This window comes from Triticum urartu, chromosome 2, assembly GCF_003073215.2.
Source record: "Triticum urartu cultivar G1812 chromosome 2, Tu2.1, whole genome shotgun sequence".
In the NCBI taxonomy this organism is placed as follows: domain Eukaryota; kingdom Viridiplantae; phylum Streptophyta; class Magnoliopsida; order Poales; family Poaceae; genus Triticum; species Triticum urartu.
In genome coordinates, this window is record NC_053023.1 from 63740672 (window position 1) to 63757761 (window position 17090).

The 17090-nt window shown below is 45.6% G+C and overlaps 2 long non-coding RNA genes across 2 annotated transcripts in view; both read left to right on the forward strand.

Annotated features, from left to right (window-relative positions):
* The window catches only part of LOC125541033, a 60886-nt gene extending 58189 nt beyond the window's left edge, over positions 1-2697 (forward strand). Inside the window, exon 3 of the long non-coding RNA XR_007297429.1 lies at positions 2311-2697. This is a non-coding gene — a long non-coding RNA (uncharacterized LOC125541033). The remainder of the gene's footprint in view (positions 1-2310) is intronic.
* Positions 2698-4534: 1837 nt separating this feature from the next.
* On the forward strand, positions 4535-15045 carry LOC125541034. Its single transcript, XR_007297430.1, has 3 exons — positions 4535-4786; positions 7125-7405; positions 14891-15045. It is a non-coding gene; the product is annotated as an uncharacterized LOC125541034 (long non-coding RNA).
* The last annotated feature ends 2045 nt before the right edge of the window (positions 15046-17090 follow it).

The window sequence follows — 17090 nt, forward strand, 5'->3', positions numbered from 1 at the left end:
TTAACATTTTCATCATTTTCTTTTATTTTTTCTAAAACTGAAAAGGCGGTCCAAGGGGGAGGGGGTGCAAAGAAAGTTAGTAATGGCGCATCACCTAACAATGCGCCATTAGTAACCCTGGTTACTAATGGCGCACCTGTTACGTGGTGCGCCATTACTAGTTTTGCAAAAAAATAAAAATGATAATAGTTAGTAGTGGCGCACCATGATTGTGGTGCGTCATTACCCTGGTGCGTCATTACTAGTTTCGAAAAAAAGTAAAAAAATTAATTAATTAGTAATGGCGCACTAAGCCCTGGTGCGCTATTACTAGTTTTGAAAAAATAAAAAAAATTATTAGTAGTGGCGCACCGTGGGTTTGGTGCGTCATTAGTGATATGGACACTAATAATGTACCTACACATGGTGCGCCACTGCTATATAACCTTTTTCCTAGTAGTGATATGAAAATCCCCCTTCAGCGCAGTCAGCAACATGCTAATACCGCTCATTCCTTCGCATCAACGCTGGAGTTTTTGGGTCAATCTGATCAATAGAATGCTCAGATCCTTGTGACTGTTCCGCTCCTTGGGCAGGCACCTCTGCGGTACAGATCTGGCCATCCGCACTCACTGCATCCATGGGGTCAGGAGATCTCCGGTTGGCTGCACCACAGGGTAGTGTAGCGGCTCCATGTCGGCATTGTTGTCGTTGACCTCCACCCCCGTGTCCTGCTCCACCAAATCTTGTATCATGCGAAAGATTGGATAGAAACGGCTCTGTAAATCAATGGATTTCACATGCCTAAATCAGCACCTCTTAGTCGGCTGTAACAAGAACTCCATTTCCTTGTGCCGTTTGAGTATTTCTCGGGCAACAACTCTGCCGTGCAGCACATCGCAGAGAATGGAGAAAACTTATTAGCTCGACGTGGAAGACAAGTGCAACCAGACCTCCCAGCATTTACTACTAAGCAGAGCCGGATGACGTAAAGCATGTTTTTTGAACCACGTATCACAACAGAATTGATGTCCCGAGCCACGGCTTGAGTATCCCACGCCTCATGGTGACTTCTTCCCGTCACATGTCCTGGCCCATGTAGCCCATGTGTCTCTCCTGTATTTCGGGTTTTACTTATTTATGGGCGAACTCCAACAGGGCATAGGAATTTAATGCACCGAATCACAAAGATCGAACCAGCAGCGCAGATAACAAGCTCACGTGTGCTCGTGACTAGAACAACTGCGGCCATTACATTGGTGTTTCTTGTGCAATAAGCCAATAAAACTGCAGAATACCACTGTCGGGGAGTCGATTCCATAATGACAAATGCCACTAGTTCCATTGTTTATACCATTCTTTTGGGCCCTGTGGAGTGTGGATTGTCATGCTTTGTTCTGTCCACCACTCTTCATAGTCTAATGCATGTGAATATATGGGGTTAGTGATCTCAAGATGGTCTCCATATATGGGATAATTACTGATTAGGCCATCTTTTACGGAAAAGAATTCTATGAGACCAGGTCTCACGCGAGATCCATCCTGATGGATGACACGTGGCATTCAAAAATCACAAAGCATCCCCCACCCCCACTTAAAATCGGACAAGACTTGCCTGCTCCCCCAGCGTGCTCCCATCCGTGCTCCCGCATACGTGGCATGATTTGATTGGAACAAAATAAGGATCGGCCCCACCCTTTAAAATCAGGGGGGAGATGATTAGATTAGAAAGAAAAAAGAGAAAAAGACAGTCGTAGGATGGAGTGGGAGTATGGGGAGGGAGCAGGCAAGCCGGATCCCTTAAAATCAGGGGGGGAGATTAGATGTTTTGTGATTTGTAAATGTCACGTGTCATCCATCAAGACGGGTCTCACCTGCTAACCGTGAGACCTGGTCTCATATAATTTTTTTCCATTTTTTTCCATCGATTGTGCTGAAATTCAGAAGTCCATTTTGAGCTAGCTACCATGTACATTGAATTTGCACCTTTGAGGCCCACAGCCTTTCCAAATTAGGCTGTTATATGGAGCAAGAAGAATTACGCTCTATATATGCTGAGTTTCAATCATTGTATTTTCCATCAGGCCTGAGGTTCCACACTGCCCTTCCCACTCTATTCTTCATCTTCAAAATCCCTCTTGCTGGTCTAGTAGTTGCAGTGGCATGGTAGTGACCCTTTAACATATTGGCAGCATAATACTACTCTACATATATCAATACATACATGTTCATAACATTGGATGCTTAATATTGACAAACATCTCCATATCCTCATTCAAGTACTTGTATATGCTGCTAATCTAATTGAATTTTGGGTTTTTTTATTGACAGACATAACCTTGAACGGATGGTGTTAAGATGGACAAGACAAATACAAGAGCCGACTCTTTGCTGAAGTTTATGGCCGCGGATAAGTACTGGATTTTATTTAGTTAGTTACATGTGTTCACGACTGTAGATTGATCCACTGCTAGTATCGAGTACTCCATGTGCTAGGAGCTCTCGTAATTCGACATTATGGCGTTGAAGTGTTTACTTGCTTCTGGAAAGCCTGGAATACATGACCAGGCGGTGGGGGGTATACCACCCTCCAAGAGGATAGTGCTTTTGTAGGCATATAGAATTTGTCATGTTGGTAGTGTTATGTTCGATGACTACCATTTCTATGCAAGCGCCGTGTGGCAGTTACTGTAGAATGTTATGTTTGTAGCGATCACACATGTTTCCGATCTACAGATTTATGGAGTATGTATGTTCATATTTTTGTCTTGTGGATATTTCGTAGGTGGAGCTCAATATCTTAAGTGATTTTTATCATTATGAGTATGTTCATTTTTTTTTGTCCATGGTGATCATGAATCTATTACTACAGAGGTGTTTAAATTGAATGGTTTACCCGTGTAAGTTTTTTTTATGTTGCCTTTGATTCATGTTAGCAAGCAGTTCTCTGTATTATTCTTCGGATTGTTTGCATTGAAAGAATGCACTTAAATTAGAGCCCAGAAGTACTTGAACATGGCCTAGTGTGGGTGGTGCTCAAACATGGCCTATAGGCACTGTTATACGTGGTTCTTCCAAGGATTTTCTATTTCCCATACGATGGTAACACGTGAATGCAATTATCCAATGTGCATGATTGAATGTTCATAAAACCTTCTTTTGTATAAATTACGTTAAACTGTAATACTAATATGAATTTATTTCTTGGAATCGCGTTATCCCACAAAGAGGGTAGGTAGATTAGACCAAAAAAATTTGTAGGGCGCCCTCCAATTAAAAGTTCCGAACTAACAGTAAAATCAACATAGTTGTCATTTTTCCGCACAACAGTTTTGATTTGTAGCATCATAATAATTTGACCCGTCTAAAAGGAAATTGGTGTTGTAAACTTGTAAACCCCTTTTCTCGCTAGCAACAAACTTCTATCATCTAATTTTCAACACTATGAACCAATATGCAGTTTGGGAACAAATAATTCAAGGTTATATGCTGTTTGAACTAAATAATCTGAGTTTTTATGTTATTTGGGCTAACAATTTGAATACTAACATTTTTTTTGAAAGTTTCAACTTTGCTTTCCGAATCTCTATTGCGATTTTTATAAAGTTAATTTACAACCGAGATTATAACCGGGAAATTCAAAATTCCAACAGGAAGTCGCAACGTTTCAAATTTTTTGAGGAAAAATCTCCAATAAATATGAACATTTCACTAGTTGGCTTGACTGTGAGCCGTAAGCGTTAAAGTGGTTAGTATAATTTCTGACCGAAATCATTTCCGAATTCATTTTAATATGATACTATAAGATATTTTTGACATCCAAACACAATCCGATCCAAACTTGAGTCCGACTAAAGGGATACAGTATAGGATATGGTATTACCAATAGCACACACCATACGATAATCCCATTTTTCTACCCGGATAATCCGATTCTATATATAAAAAAATGGATGCACGCTTTATGTGTAAAGTTTGAAGTATTAACTAGCAAAGCGCGAATGTTGAGACAAAACCTAAGCTCATTACTAATGTATCTGGCTTATTTTTAGTACTTTCTAGTGCTCTGCATGTGTTGAAAGTGTACAAGTGTTAATACTCCGTACTTGCCTATTGTTTATGTAAGTTTGCTTTAAAATATTTACATATTCAGTTGGCTTGACGGTGAGAGAGCGGGGTAATTATGAGCTGGGGCAGCATAGAATCGGGCAGTCACCATTTCGTCATACCCGTTTGGAACCCGAATCCACTAGATGAAATGGGCCAGAAAAAGAACCCGGAAGGGAAGCGGGACAGCTGTCCGCAAAACCCCCTCCCCTGTTCCTCGCCAATCCCCATTTCAAACAAACCCCCGTCCCCGTCCCCTCGCCGCCCCAACCCAACCACTCCGGCATTCCGCCCCCATCCAAGCTTCGAGGAGCTAGGGCTTCCCATCCCGATGGCCGCCGTGAATCCCTCGCTGCCGCCGGCGCCGGCGGGGACCGTCGTCGTGGTGCTCGCGCTCGTGCGCGCCGTCCTCACCCTGACGCTGGTGCTCGGGCGCGTCCTCCTCGTCGCGGCCGAAGCGCTCCCCTACCTGGGCTTCGCGACTCTGTGGGTCATCTCCGCGGCCGCGGCTGCCAGGGTCGTGGGAAGCCGAGCCTGGGACGAGGGCTCCGCCTCCGCCGTGTTTCTCCAGGCACTCGCGGACGGGGCTCTCAAGGCCAGCTTCCTTGTCCTGCAAGCGCTTGGCACCGTGATGCTGTGCGGCCAGTTCCTGCTCTACGTGGTTGCAGCTGTATCTGGATCCGGTTCAGAGTTCCACAAGGTATCGTCGAAATAACATTTCCTTCGATTGAATTGCGGCAGTAGATTTTCTTTTGATAAAGGATGATTTTATTAACTCAAAAATGTAGCATCAAGTGGATACAAAGTATTATGAGTAACACCCGGCCTCTGCATAATTAGGATGCACATAGCTGAACACCAAAAGTCTGACAACCAGAAGAAAACAAAAACCGACAAATCGGCAATAGTAGAGTTCTATAGACCGACACTGTGCCTATGTCGAAAGGTGAGATGGACCGATCCGGAGGTTATGCTGCCACCCATGTTGGGTAAAAACCTCCGTAGCCACCTGCTCCAACCGTGTACACACCGCCTTGAACAACGGTTGGACTTCCGCTCGTTGTAGCATAGACCACATACGAAGCGAGTGCGTACAACGGAAAATAGCCTGCAAAGGAGAAGCATTTTTGTCATTAAAAACAAAATCATTTCTACATAGCCAAAGCGACCATAGTAAGGCATATGCTCCCACCCTTAATAGCGTTTTGAACCTATTTGAAATACCGTCCGACCAATGACCAAATATATTGGCAACACTTGTGGGCGGATATAAACTTGACGCTATTTGGATGACTGACCACGTAGAACGTGCAAAGTTTCATTGGAAAAAGAGGTGTCTGATGGTCTCATCATGAGTACAAAAACAACACTTCTTACTCCCTTGCCAATTGTGCCGTGCGAGGTTGTCTTTGGTTAGAACAACTCCCCTACGAAGATACCACATGAAGACTTTAACTTTTAGTGGTATATTCGACCACCAAATTTTCTTATTATTACTCACCGGTACCTCAGAATGCGTGAGCGCACAATACATAGAGTCTACGGTGAAAGACCCTGATGTAGTAAGGTTTCAGCGAAACACATCCCGCCCTTCTGTCAGGCTAATCGCATCCAGACGGGACAAAAGATTATGCCATGACATAAGTCGGGGGCCAGTCAAATCCCGCCTGAATGAAATATTCGGGGGGGGGGATGAACTGAGCACCTGCGCAATAGTATTATTCTTATCGCGAGCAATGTTGTACAAGGCTGGATATTGTTCTCGGAGAGTGGCACCGCCTAGCCAGATATCTTCCCAAAAACAAATTTCCAACCCGTACTTTATCGCGAAAGACCCAAAGCGAAAGAGATGTTTCTTTGCCGCCATTAGGCCAGCCCAAAAGTGCGAGTCGCCAGGTTTCCAATATGCCTGAGACACTGCCTTGTGGCCTAGATACTTGTTGCGCAGTATGGTTTGCCAAACACCATCCTCAGTAAGAAGTTTGAACAACCATTTACTAAGGAGAGCCTCATTCTTGACCTGCAGGTCATGAATTCCAAGGCCACCTTGGTCTTTCAGCCTACAAACCACACTCCACTTGGCTAGTCTGTATTTTTTCTTTTCCCTATCTCCTTGCCAAAAGAATCTGGATCTGAAATAGTCCAGTCTTTGCAGGACCCCTTTTGGGAGTTGGAAGAAAGAAAGCATATAGATGACCATATTTGTGACAACAGAGTTAATCAAAACCAGCCGTCCTCCAACAGAGAGCAGCTTGCCTTTCCAGCTGCTCAACCGTTTCTCTAACCGCTCCTCTACATGCTTCCAGTCCGCAATGGTGAGACGTCGATAATGAATCGGTATTCCCAGATATTTAATTGGGAAATGGCCATGTGCGCAACCAAACAGGTCAGCATAATCGGCCGCTGCCTCAACGGCTTCTCCAAAGCAGAAAAGTTCGCTTTTATGGAAGTTAATTTTAAGACCCGACGTTTGCTCAAATGCTGAAAGCAAGAGTTTCAGGTTTTGAGCCTTGTCCAGGTCATGTTCCATAAAAAAGAACTGTGTCAACGGCATATTGCAGAATAGAGAGGCCACCATCCACAAGGTGTGGCACTACTCCTGCAATCTGTCCGTCCTGCTTGGCGCGCTCAACCAGAATGGCCAACATGTCGGCAACAATGTTAAATAACATTGGGGACATGGAGTCACCCTGTTGTAGTCCTTTTTTGTCTGAAAATAATGGCCTACATCATCATTGACTTTGATGGCCACGCTACCTCTAGTTACAAAATTGTGGATCCATTGACGCCATTTATCGAAGAAACCTTTCATCCTTAAGGCCTGTTGGAGGAAAGACCATTTAACCTTATCATAGGCTTTTTCACTAATATACGAACAAAATTCACATGTCTACCATTCTAATCAAGTTGTCCTCATGGAAATATGAATGGGATATAGTGTAGTGTTTCATGTGAGTTCATCTGCATCATTCAATTTTCGGCCGATTCCATACTCATGTCCGTCGTTGTGGTTTTGCTGAATTTGATGTCCCCCTCAGAGAGCCCATGGAGCTTTCAACCAGGAGTTGATTAGGGGGGGTTCCTCCCCGCACCGCAGTCCTTGGAACATTCGCTTCTACGCCCTTCATCCTGCTAATTTTAGCTGGTTCTCTGGTGCAATGCATGATGTCGAAAAAGATTGGTTTTGTGATTGTGGATGTGGGGATATTTGGCTCTAGTGCCATACCTTGCTTTGTTGTCATTCCAGCTGTAGTACTGAGTAACTGGAGGGAGGACCAGATGTCAAAGAAAAACATGACTCACGTTGCAGACTGTTGAGGTATATACCTTTCCCTATATCCAGAAGCCATATTATTTTCAGTTAATTTGTATATCTTGTGCACATTATTGGTCTCCTAATAACATGAAAACAGTTCCCCAATGTTGTGAATTTGCAATCATTTTTCTTAGTGGCAGGAACCTTGATTGTTGTTTGTTAACATGGAGTACTGTTATATCTTAAACCAATGAGGGTTTTCCTATTCCTTCTGGTAGTTGCATATTTGCATTGATGACAAACATTGGGGTTAGCCTCAATCTTCAGTTATGCTGAGTGGCCAACTGCCGCAGTTCTACTGTGTGCCTTTGTTGTGAACTGATCATCAAAATGATATTGGATATTTAAATTTAGTACTGATCTTCTTTGGTTAAGTCTTCAATTGACCAATCAGATGCCTACTGATAGATCACCAGTGAAAACCTAGTATGCGTTGTTCATGTCCAGTCATTACTGGTATTATTGTGATTGGGTAGCAATTTATTCATTGAAATGCACCATAAGTGGTAGGTCTCTGATTTCAAAGGGCTGGGTTGTCGGGCATCTTCTTCTACTTAATTGCATTATCTTGTTATTTATCCACCTTGTTTTATATGTTATGGGTAAACTTAGTGCTTTGTTTTAGTGAAGATAGCAAACAAAATCTCAGTTCAACTATTCAAGTCGGTAGCATGGTTGTGATATGTAGAGTAGTCGACACTTCCCTTAACCTGTAGCTACTTTCTACTTGCATGTGGTGTTATTACTCCATGTCATTTCTGTAGAAGTACCTTTGGAGGACACATGCTGACGTTGTAGTGAAATATTCTCCCCTTTCATGGGGTTTCGGCGTCCCTTCAGCTATTCCTAAAAAGTGATTCATTTGGAAAAAGCATTTTTCAAGAAATATTGTCGATAGTTTCATATGTTTATTTCTAATTTTATTGATGCTTCTTGTGCAAAAAACTTGAAGAACACTACTATTGTGGGGATGATTGCATAATGACAAATATATTTCATTCAGACAAGCTACATGATGCCATTAGTTCCATTGAATTTTTCTTATTCTACTACTTATCCCCGAAAAGTAATTTCTCCAACTAGTTTCCTATGCATACCATTCTTTCGTGCCCCGTGGAGTGTGGATTGCCCTGCTTTGCTCTGTCCGGTGGTCCTCATAGTGTAGTTCATGAGAAGTCCTCATAGTGTAGTTGGTGAGAATATGCGGGGCTTGTGAGCTCAAGATGGTTTCCATATGTGGAATAACCATCGATTAGGCAATTTTTACCATCGGGTGTGCAATTCAGTGGCTAGTTTGAGCTAGCTACCATTTACATTAAATTTGCACCTTTGAAGCACTCAGCCTTTCCAAATTAGGCGTGTGCGATATGCGGAAACGCCTTGTCCTCGGTGTGAGGGGGCGTGGTACGTGTTATAGGCAGGGGCGCAACAACCCTATAGCGCATACATGAGATCTTACAGGAGACTTGGAGAGCAAGGGATAGAGTAGGTTACAATGGATAGATATCAACTAACTACCTAGCCTATCTCCTGGTGGACTCCTGGACTCTTGGTGTGCGCACAAGGAAGGTAACGTGACAGGTTGATAGGTTGTTTGACACCCTCCCTTAATCACAGCTTCATCAAGTTGAGATTACGTTTGAAATATTCAAAGCTTCTAGTGGGCAAAGGTTTTGTGAACCCATCTGCAATTTGATCTCTGGAGTGCACAAAACGAATCTCAAGTTGCTTCTTGGCAACCCTTTCTCTCACAAAGTGAAAGTCTATCTCAATGTGCTTTGTCCTGGCATGAAAAACTGGATTAGCAGAGAGATAGGTAGCACCTAGATTGTCACACCATAAACATGGAGGTTGAGTGCCTCTAACACCAAGTTCCCTCAATATGGATTGTAGCCAGATAATCTCTGCTGTTGCATTTGCCAGTGCCTTATATTCTGCCTCTGTACTAGACCTAGAGACTGTAGCTTGCTTTCTTGCATACCACGATATTAAGTTGGGACCAAAAAATACTGCAAAACCACCAGTAGACCGCCTATCATTCAGGCAACCTGCCCAATCAGAGTCTGAAAAGGCACTTACAAGTGTAGATGGTGACTTACTGAAATTGAGACCAACATTAAGAGTGTTCTTGACATATCGAACAATCCGTTTTGCAGCAGTCAAATGAACTGTGGTGGGTGCATGAAGGAATATTGGCAAACTTTGTTGACAGCAAAAGAAATATCAGGCCTAGTAAGTGTTAAGTATTGAAGTGCACCTACTAGGCTCCTGTACCTTGTACTATCATCTAGACTTAGAGGCTGCCCTTCTGTAAGGGACAATTTTTCTGAACTTGACAAAGGAGTGGGTGAGGGTTTACAACCTTGCAGACCAGCTTTCTTTACCAGATCTGCTGCATACTTTTCCTGAGAGAGATGAAGTCCATCCTCATGTCTCTTTACCTCAATCCCTAGGAAATAGTGCAAGTCTCCAAGATCCTTGAGAGCAAACTCAGTACTGAAATCCTTTAACAGTCCTGTAATGGCCTCATCTGATGAACTTATGACAATAATATCATCAACGTATATGAGTACAAATATGCATGTATCGTACTTGTTGTAAATAAACAGTGAGGTGTCAGACTTAGAAGGAGCAAAACCAAGTGTTTGCATTTTGTGACTGAGGCGTGAGTACCATGCCCTTGGAGCTTGTTTCAACCCATACAGTGACTTGTCAAGTTTGCACACATAAGAAGGTTTATTTTTGTTCACAAACCCAGGAGGTTGCTTCATGTACACTTCCTCTTCCAGAACACCATGGAGGAACGCGTTCTGCACATCTAGCTGTCTCAGACTCCAGCCCCTGGAAACATCAATGGACAAAACAAGACGAATAGTGGCAGCTTTCACAACAGGACTAAACGTGTCCTCATAGTCTATGCCATATCGTTGTTTAAAGCCCTTTGCAACAAGTCTAGCTTTGTAACGATCAATTGTTCCATCAGATTTTCTCTTAATTCTGAATACCCAGTTGCAGTCAATAAGATTTTTACCTTGTTTTGGAGGAACCAAATGCCACGTTTTATTTTTCTGCAATGCTACAAATTCTTCATTCATAGCCTTCTTCCACTTTTCATCTTTTAGTGATGCTTCAAACGTGTGCGGCTCACCTGGCTCACCTGTAGAACACACCATGCCATATTTTGTCACATGTTTATAATCAATAGCTTGTATTATTCCTTTTTGCAAACGTGTACGGCGCGGAGATGATGTAGCAGCAGTTGGTGCCACAGACGATCCCGCAACAGATCCTGAAACGGCAGCAGCAGCGGGATCTGTGTGAGCTGGATCTTCTGCGGCAGATGGTGAAGACGCAGGCGTTGCAGCGGTCACAGAAGATCCCGCCCCGTGAAGCTCATCATGGGCGCATGATGGCAGGAGCGAGCCATCGGCGCGGGGTCGCGCTTGTCGGGGCAGCGCCTGTCGGACGGCGCAGGTCGCGCCTTTTGTAGCAGATCGGCTGGATCGGGAACCGGGACCCAGCCGCAGGATGCCGCGTGTCGGCATCTGGTTGGCGCGGGGCAGGAGAGGTCACCTCCCCAGCCACGGGATGCCGCGTGGTTGGCTCGGAGGAGTCGCGCGCTAGCCTTCGTCCGACCGCACCTGGCGAGGCCGTTGGCGCGGATTCTGGTGCAGATCCACCTGGCCAGTCTGGCGCGTTTGGCCGCCCGAATCCCGGAGACGATCTGGCTGACACATTTGGTGACGCAGATCCCGAGGGGGATTTGTTCCCCTGGTTGGAGCACATGAAATATGGCTCTGTATTGGGTATTTCCACATCGTTTTGACTTCTGTTTTTTCTGTATAGTCTCCTGCATCATCACAAGGCTCACACAAGGTATTAGGAGGGTCAGTCAATATTGAATCATCACAGTTATTGCCCCCTTGATCAGACCCGACTAGATGGGACGGTAAAAGGAGAATCTCTTGGCGAAGAAGTGCACCGGCGTTGGGGTGAAGGTCAGCAAAGGGGAACTTCATCTCATCAAAGACAACATCGCGAGAGATATAGACCCGTCCAGTAGACACATCAAGACACTTTACGCCCTTGTGTTGAGCACTATACCCAAGAAAGACACACTGTTTCGAGCGGAACATGAGTTTGCGATTGTTGTAAGGGCGAAGATTAGGCCAACAGGCGCAACCAAAAACTCGAAGAGACTTATAATCAGGTTTGGTGTGAAGGAGTCTTTCTATGGGAGTTTCATTGTGAATGACTCGACTAGGAAGCATGTTTATGATGTGTGCAGCAGTGAGAAAAGCTTCATCCTAGAATTTAAGAGGCATAGAGGCACCGGCTAGGAGAGCTAGACCCACTTCAACAATGTGGCGATGCTTGCGCTCAGCCGAGCCATTTTGCTGGTGAGCATGTGGACAAGACACATGGTGGGAAATACCAAGTGTTTGAAAGAAGGAATTTAGTTTTTCGTATTTCCCCCCCCCCCAGTCTGACTGTACAGCAATGATCTTGCTGTTGAACTTTCTTTCAACGAGTGCTTGAAAGTTTTGAAATACTTGGAAAACCTCGGACCGTTTCTTGAGAAGATAGATCCACGAGAATTTGCTATAGTCATCAATAAAGCTTACGTAATATGTGTGTCTACCAACCGAACTAGGGGCAGGACCCCAAACATCCGAGAAAATTAATTGTAAAGGCTGAGTAGAAACACTAGTAGAAATAGGATATGGTAATTGATGACTTTTTGCTCTTTGGCAGGAATCACAAATAGTTTCAACAGGACGCTCACCAACAAACGGGAGCTTATTCTTTCTAAGCAAACGTTCTACTAAGGAAAAAGAAGCATGTCCTAGACGATCGTGCCATCGTGTGGAGGAAAGCGTGACAGCACCATGGGCTTGTTTATTGAGTCTTCTGAACTCCGGAAGCAATGGGTAGAGCCCGCGAACACATCTACCTCGATATAGGATTTTCCTCGTGGCCTGATCCTTAATCAAGAAGAAAAAAGGATGAAACTCAATGAAGACATGATTGTCAAGTGCTATTCGATGAACAGAAAGGAGATTTTTGTTGGCACTAGGGACATGCAAAATTTTCCTAAGGTGGATGTTACGATGAGGGGTACGTATAACTGAATGACCAATATGACGGATCCTCATACCTGCCCCACTCGCGGTGTGGATTTGGTCCTTGCCGGGGTACTTCTCACGGAGGGTTACTTTCTCAAGTTCACCCGTGAGATGGTTGGTTGCTCCGCTGTCGAGGTACCGGTTTGTGTCGACGCCGTAGGCACCATCAGTAGCGGCAACAACCTTTTCCTCATCTTTGGACGAAGCCTCATCTTCTTCAAAACGGTACCAGCAGCCTTTAGCCGAGTGCCCGAGTTTACCACAGATCTGGGAACACACGGCATCCGGGCGAGTCTTGTTGTTCCCGCCGCGGCGACCCCTAGTGTTGTTGGAGGAGGGGCGCCCGCCACGGGAGTTGGATCCGCTGGTGTTGCTGCCACCGCTACCGACAGGCCTGCCCTTGGAGCGAGGAGGGCCACGGTAGCGAGAGGAGGAGCCGCCACGGCCACGGGTCGCGGCGTTGGCAGAAGATTTGAAGCCGCCCGACCCTTGGTACAGGGCCACCCGTTGATCGAAGTTACTCAACATAGAGAAGAGTTCATCGAGAGATACCGGGGTGGTGCGGACGTCGAGGGCAGAGACCAAGGGCTGGTACTCCATGTCGAGGCCGTGAAGGATGTAGCTGATGAGTTCGTCGTCATGTAGCGGCTTGCTGGCGGCCGCCAGCTCATCGGCGAGGCCATGCATATGGGCGAAGAAGGTGACGACCGATTGGGTGCCCTTCTGCGCGCTGAGCAGGGCCGTGCGTATGTTATTGACACGGCTCAAAGACTGCAAGGAGAACATACCTGCGAGTGTCGTCGAGAGCATGCTCGCCGTGGTGATCGTGGTCACCTGCAGCAGGACCTCCTTGGTGAGGGTGCTGAGGAGATAGCCCAGCACCTGTTGGTCCTCCCGGACCCAGAGAGGGTGGAGAGGGTTGGGCTCAGAGGTTTCCTTCCCATCCTTATCTTTGGTGGTGAGGAACTTGGCCGGCTCCGGTGTTGTGCCTTCGGCGTAGCCGAAGACTCCCGCGCCCCTGAGCTGCGGCGTCACCTGCGCGCGCGCCAGAGGACATAGTTGGTGCGGGTCCGCTTCTCCGTGAGTTGGCCGCTGAGGTTGGTCAGGGAAGCGCCGGAGGAAGACATGGCTGGAGATTGGATCGCTAGATGGCTTTGGAGAGGATCGCTCTGATTACCATGTGCGATATGCGGAAACGCCTTGTCCTCGGTGCGAGGGGGCGTGGTACGTGTTATAGGCAGGGGCGCAACAACCCTGTAGCGCATACATGAGATCTTATAGGAGACTTGGAGAGCAAGGGATAGAGTAGGTTACAATGGATAGATATCAACTAACTATCTAGCCTATCTCCTGGTGGACTCCTGGACTTTTGGTGTGCGCATGAGGAAGGTAACGTGACAGGTTTTTTTTTGCGGGGAAAACTTCCAATCTATTCATCTTCAATCATGGTAGTACAATGAATACTAGAAATAATAAAAATTACATCCAGATCCGTAGACCACCTAGCGACGACTACAAGCACTGAAGCGAGCCGAAGGCGCGCCGCTGCCATCGCCGCTCCCTCATCGGAGTCGGGCAAACCTTGTTGTAATAGACAGTCGGGAAGTCGTCGTGCTAAGACCCCATAGAACCAACACACCAGAACAGCAACCGCCGCAGATGAAGAGTGTAGATTAAAAGGATCCAACCTGAAGACACACGAACGAAGACGAACGACAAACAGATCCAAGCAAATCCACCAAGCACAGATCAGCCGGAGACACAACTCCACACGCCCACCGATGATGCTGAACACATCACCGGAACGGGGGCTAGGCAGGGAGACCTTTATTCCATCTTCAGGGAGCCGCCGCCGTCTCGCCTTCCTGAGTAGGATGCAAATCCTAACAAAGATCGAAAAAAGATCTAAAAACAGAGCCCTCCCACCGGTAAGGGGCGAGATCCACTCCACCTCCATGGCCCTAAGGCCACCGAAGACGGAACGGACCGGCGCCGGCGCCGGCGGGAGGCAGAGTAACCTAACTTTTTGGAGGGGCAACGTGACAGGTTGATAGGTTGTTTGACAAGGCTGTCATACGGACCAAGAAGTATTACGCTTTATATGCTGAGTCACAATTGTTCATGAGAAATATTGTTCTCAGTTCCCACTCTTGATCTAAAAAATACCTCTACCTGGTCTAGCTGCAGCGGCATTGTAGTGAACCTTGCCATGTCAGTATACTACCACTACTACTGTACATATATCACTACATACAAGTTTATAATTTTGGGTGCTTAATATCAATAGGCACCTACACAACCCCATTCAAGTTATAGTTTTCTGCTGCTAATCTAATTGAGCGTTGGTTTTCTTTATTAACAGACATAACACTGAATGGAAGGTGTGAAGATGGGCAAGGCAAATTACAAGAGCTGACTCTTTGCTGAAGTTTATGGCCGCTGATGAGTTTTGGGTTATAGTTACCTGTAGTCATGACTGTAGATTGGTCCACTAGTGTTTACTTGCTGCTGGGAGGTCGGGAGTACAAGACCAGACAACGAGTATAAATAACACCCTCCCGGAGGATAATGCTTTTCTAGGCGTGTAGAATTTGGCATGTTTGCACTTACGCTGGATGACTATACTACTCCCTCCGTTTAAAAATACTTACTAGATACATCCCCTTTTATCCATTTTGATGATAAGTATTTCAGGACGGAGGGAGTATTTCTTTGCAAGTCAATGGCCCATCATCATCTCTTAGCTATAAAGGTTGTTCAACATTTCTCGTCTGTCTGAAATTTCTGACTAGGAGCATCGACGTGAGTACAACGTGAGGGCCTTCTCACCACTGACAAATCCGCCTTATTTAACATATTTTCCGTTTTACTATATCGCTACTTTGCAATCAACATTGTTACAGATTACATATGACTGGCAATTTTACACAGTTGTCCCAAGTTTCCTTTTGTCAACGGTGACAAACGTTGAAGGCAATTGTCATACATGCATGATGGACTGTGGTCCATATAATCAATTTTTCAGTACACTTTGGACTGCAGCTGTATTTTGAACCTTGTTTTCTGAAACTGCGTTATCCCCAAGGAGGGTAGGATCAATTAGAACTGTCACTTGCTTTGGACAACAATTACTTTCTTATTGGCCGCTTTTTTAAAATCAAAATCTACCTAATTGTGCAGTCATAATAGTTCGATCCTAGTCTCCAAAATGCATGGTTGCCTGTCAAACCTTTTTTCCTGTGACAGGCGATCTTCGCTTCTATGCTCCAGTTTGAAACTTTCAGAAGCTAATATAAGGGGCTAATCTTCGCTTCTACTATGCTCCAGTCAGCCCCGGCTGTATCTCTTTTATCAATATATAGGGTCGCGCTATTGGTCACCCTGGGTCTTTTTTTTACATAACATAATTTTTTTTACAATGATTATATATTTTCTTACGGTCTCTTTTTACGTCGGAAATAAGACATAACTTATGGAACGTAAAATTATGGTGCATTGATGTCAAAATAGAGAGGGGGTGAATAATAACTATTCCTCACCCAAGGTGACGAATAGCGAGACCCTATATATATATGAGGGGGGCACCGCTAGAACACACAACATTTACTCCTAGCCGTGTGCGGCACCCTTCTTCACAGTTTACGCCTCCGGTCATATTGTCGTAGTGCTTAGGCGAAGCCCTGTACGGATCACTTCACCATCACCGTGGTGCTGATGAAACTCTTCCTTAACACTTTGTTGGATCAAGAGTTCGAGGGACGTCATCGAGGTGAATGTGTGCAGAACTCGGAGGTGTCGTACGTTCGGTACTTGATCGGTCAGAACGAGAAGAAGTTCGACTACATTAACCGCGTTGTCAAACGCTTCCGCTTTCGGTCTATGAGGATACATGGACACACTCTCCCCTTATCGTTGCTATGTATCTCCTAAATAGATCTTGCATGAGCGTAGGAAAGTTATATGCTGCTGCTCTACTGCCCTAACCTAATTAACCTAAGTTAATCTAATTAACATCTACTAGTACCACTACTGCTAATTCCTAGGGTTCATAACTAAATTCACCTAAGTTAATTAATCTAGAGAGGAGGGGTGGGGCTTACAGAGAGGAGGGCGTTGAGGGTGGCTCGGGGGAACGGTTGCGGGGAGGCAGGGGCGGCGAGGAGCGGACGAGGGTGGCTCCGGGGGCGCGCGGCTCCGATGGCGGCGATGGCGCGCGGCTCCGGTGACGGCGACGGAGGTAGGGCCACGAGGGAGCAGGGGCGGCGAGGAGCGGACGAGGGTGGCCTCGGAGGCGCGCGGCTCGGGCGCAGGGCGATCAACGACGGCAACAGATTGAGTGAGAGGAGAAGGGGAGAGGGGGAAAATAACTTAGCAAAATTTTAAGCCCGCGCGTGGTTAAGTCAAACTAGCAGTAGCGGTGGTAAGGAAAACGCGCTATAGCTAAGTTAGCTATAGCGTTTTCCACTAAAACACGCTACTGCTACATGAAGTATCTATTTATTTTTATTTTTCTTTTCCTTTTATCTAAGGACTTAGCTATAGCGCGTGACCACAAAAGCGCT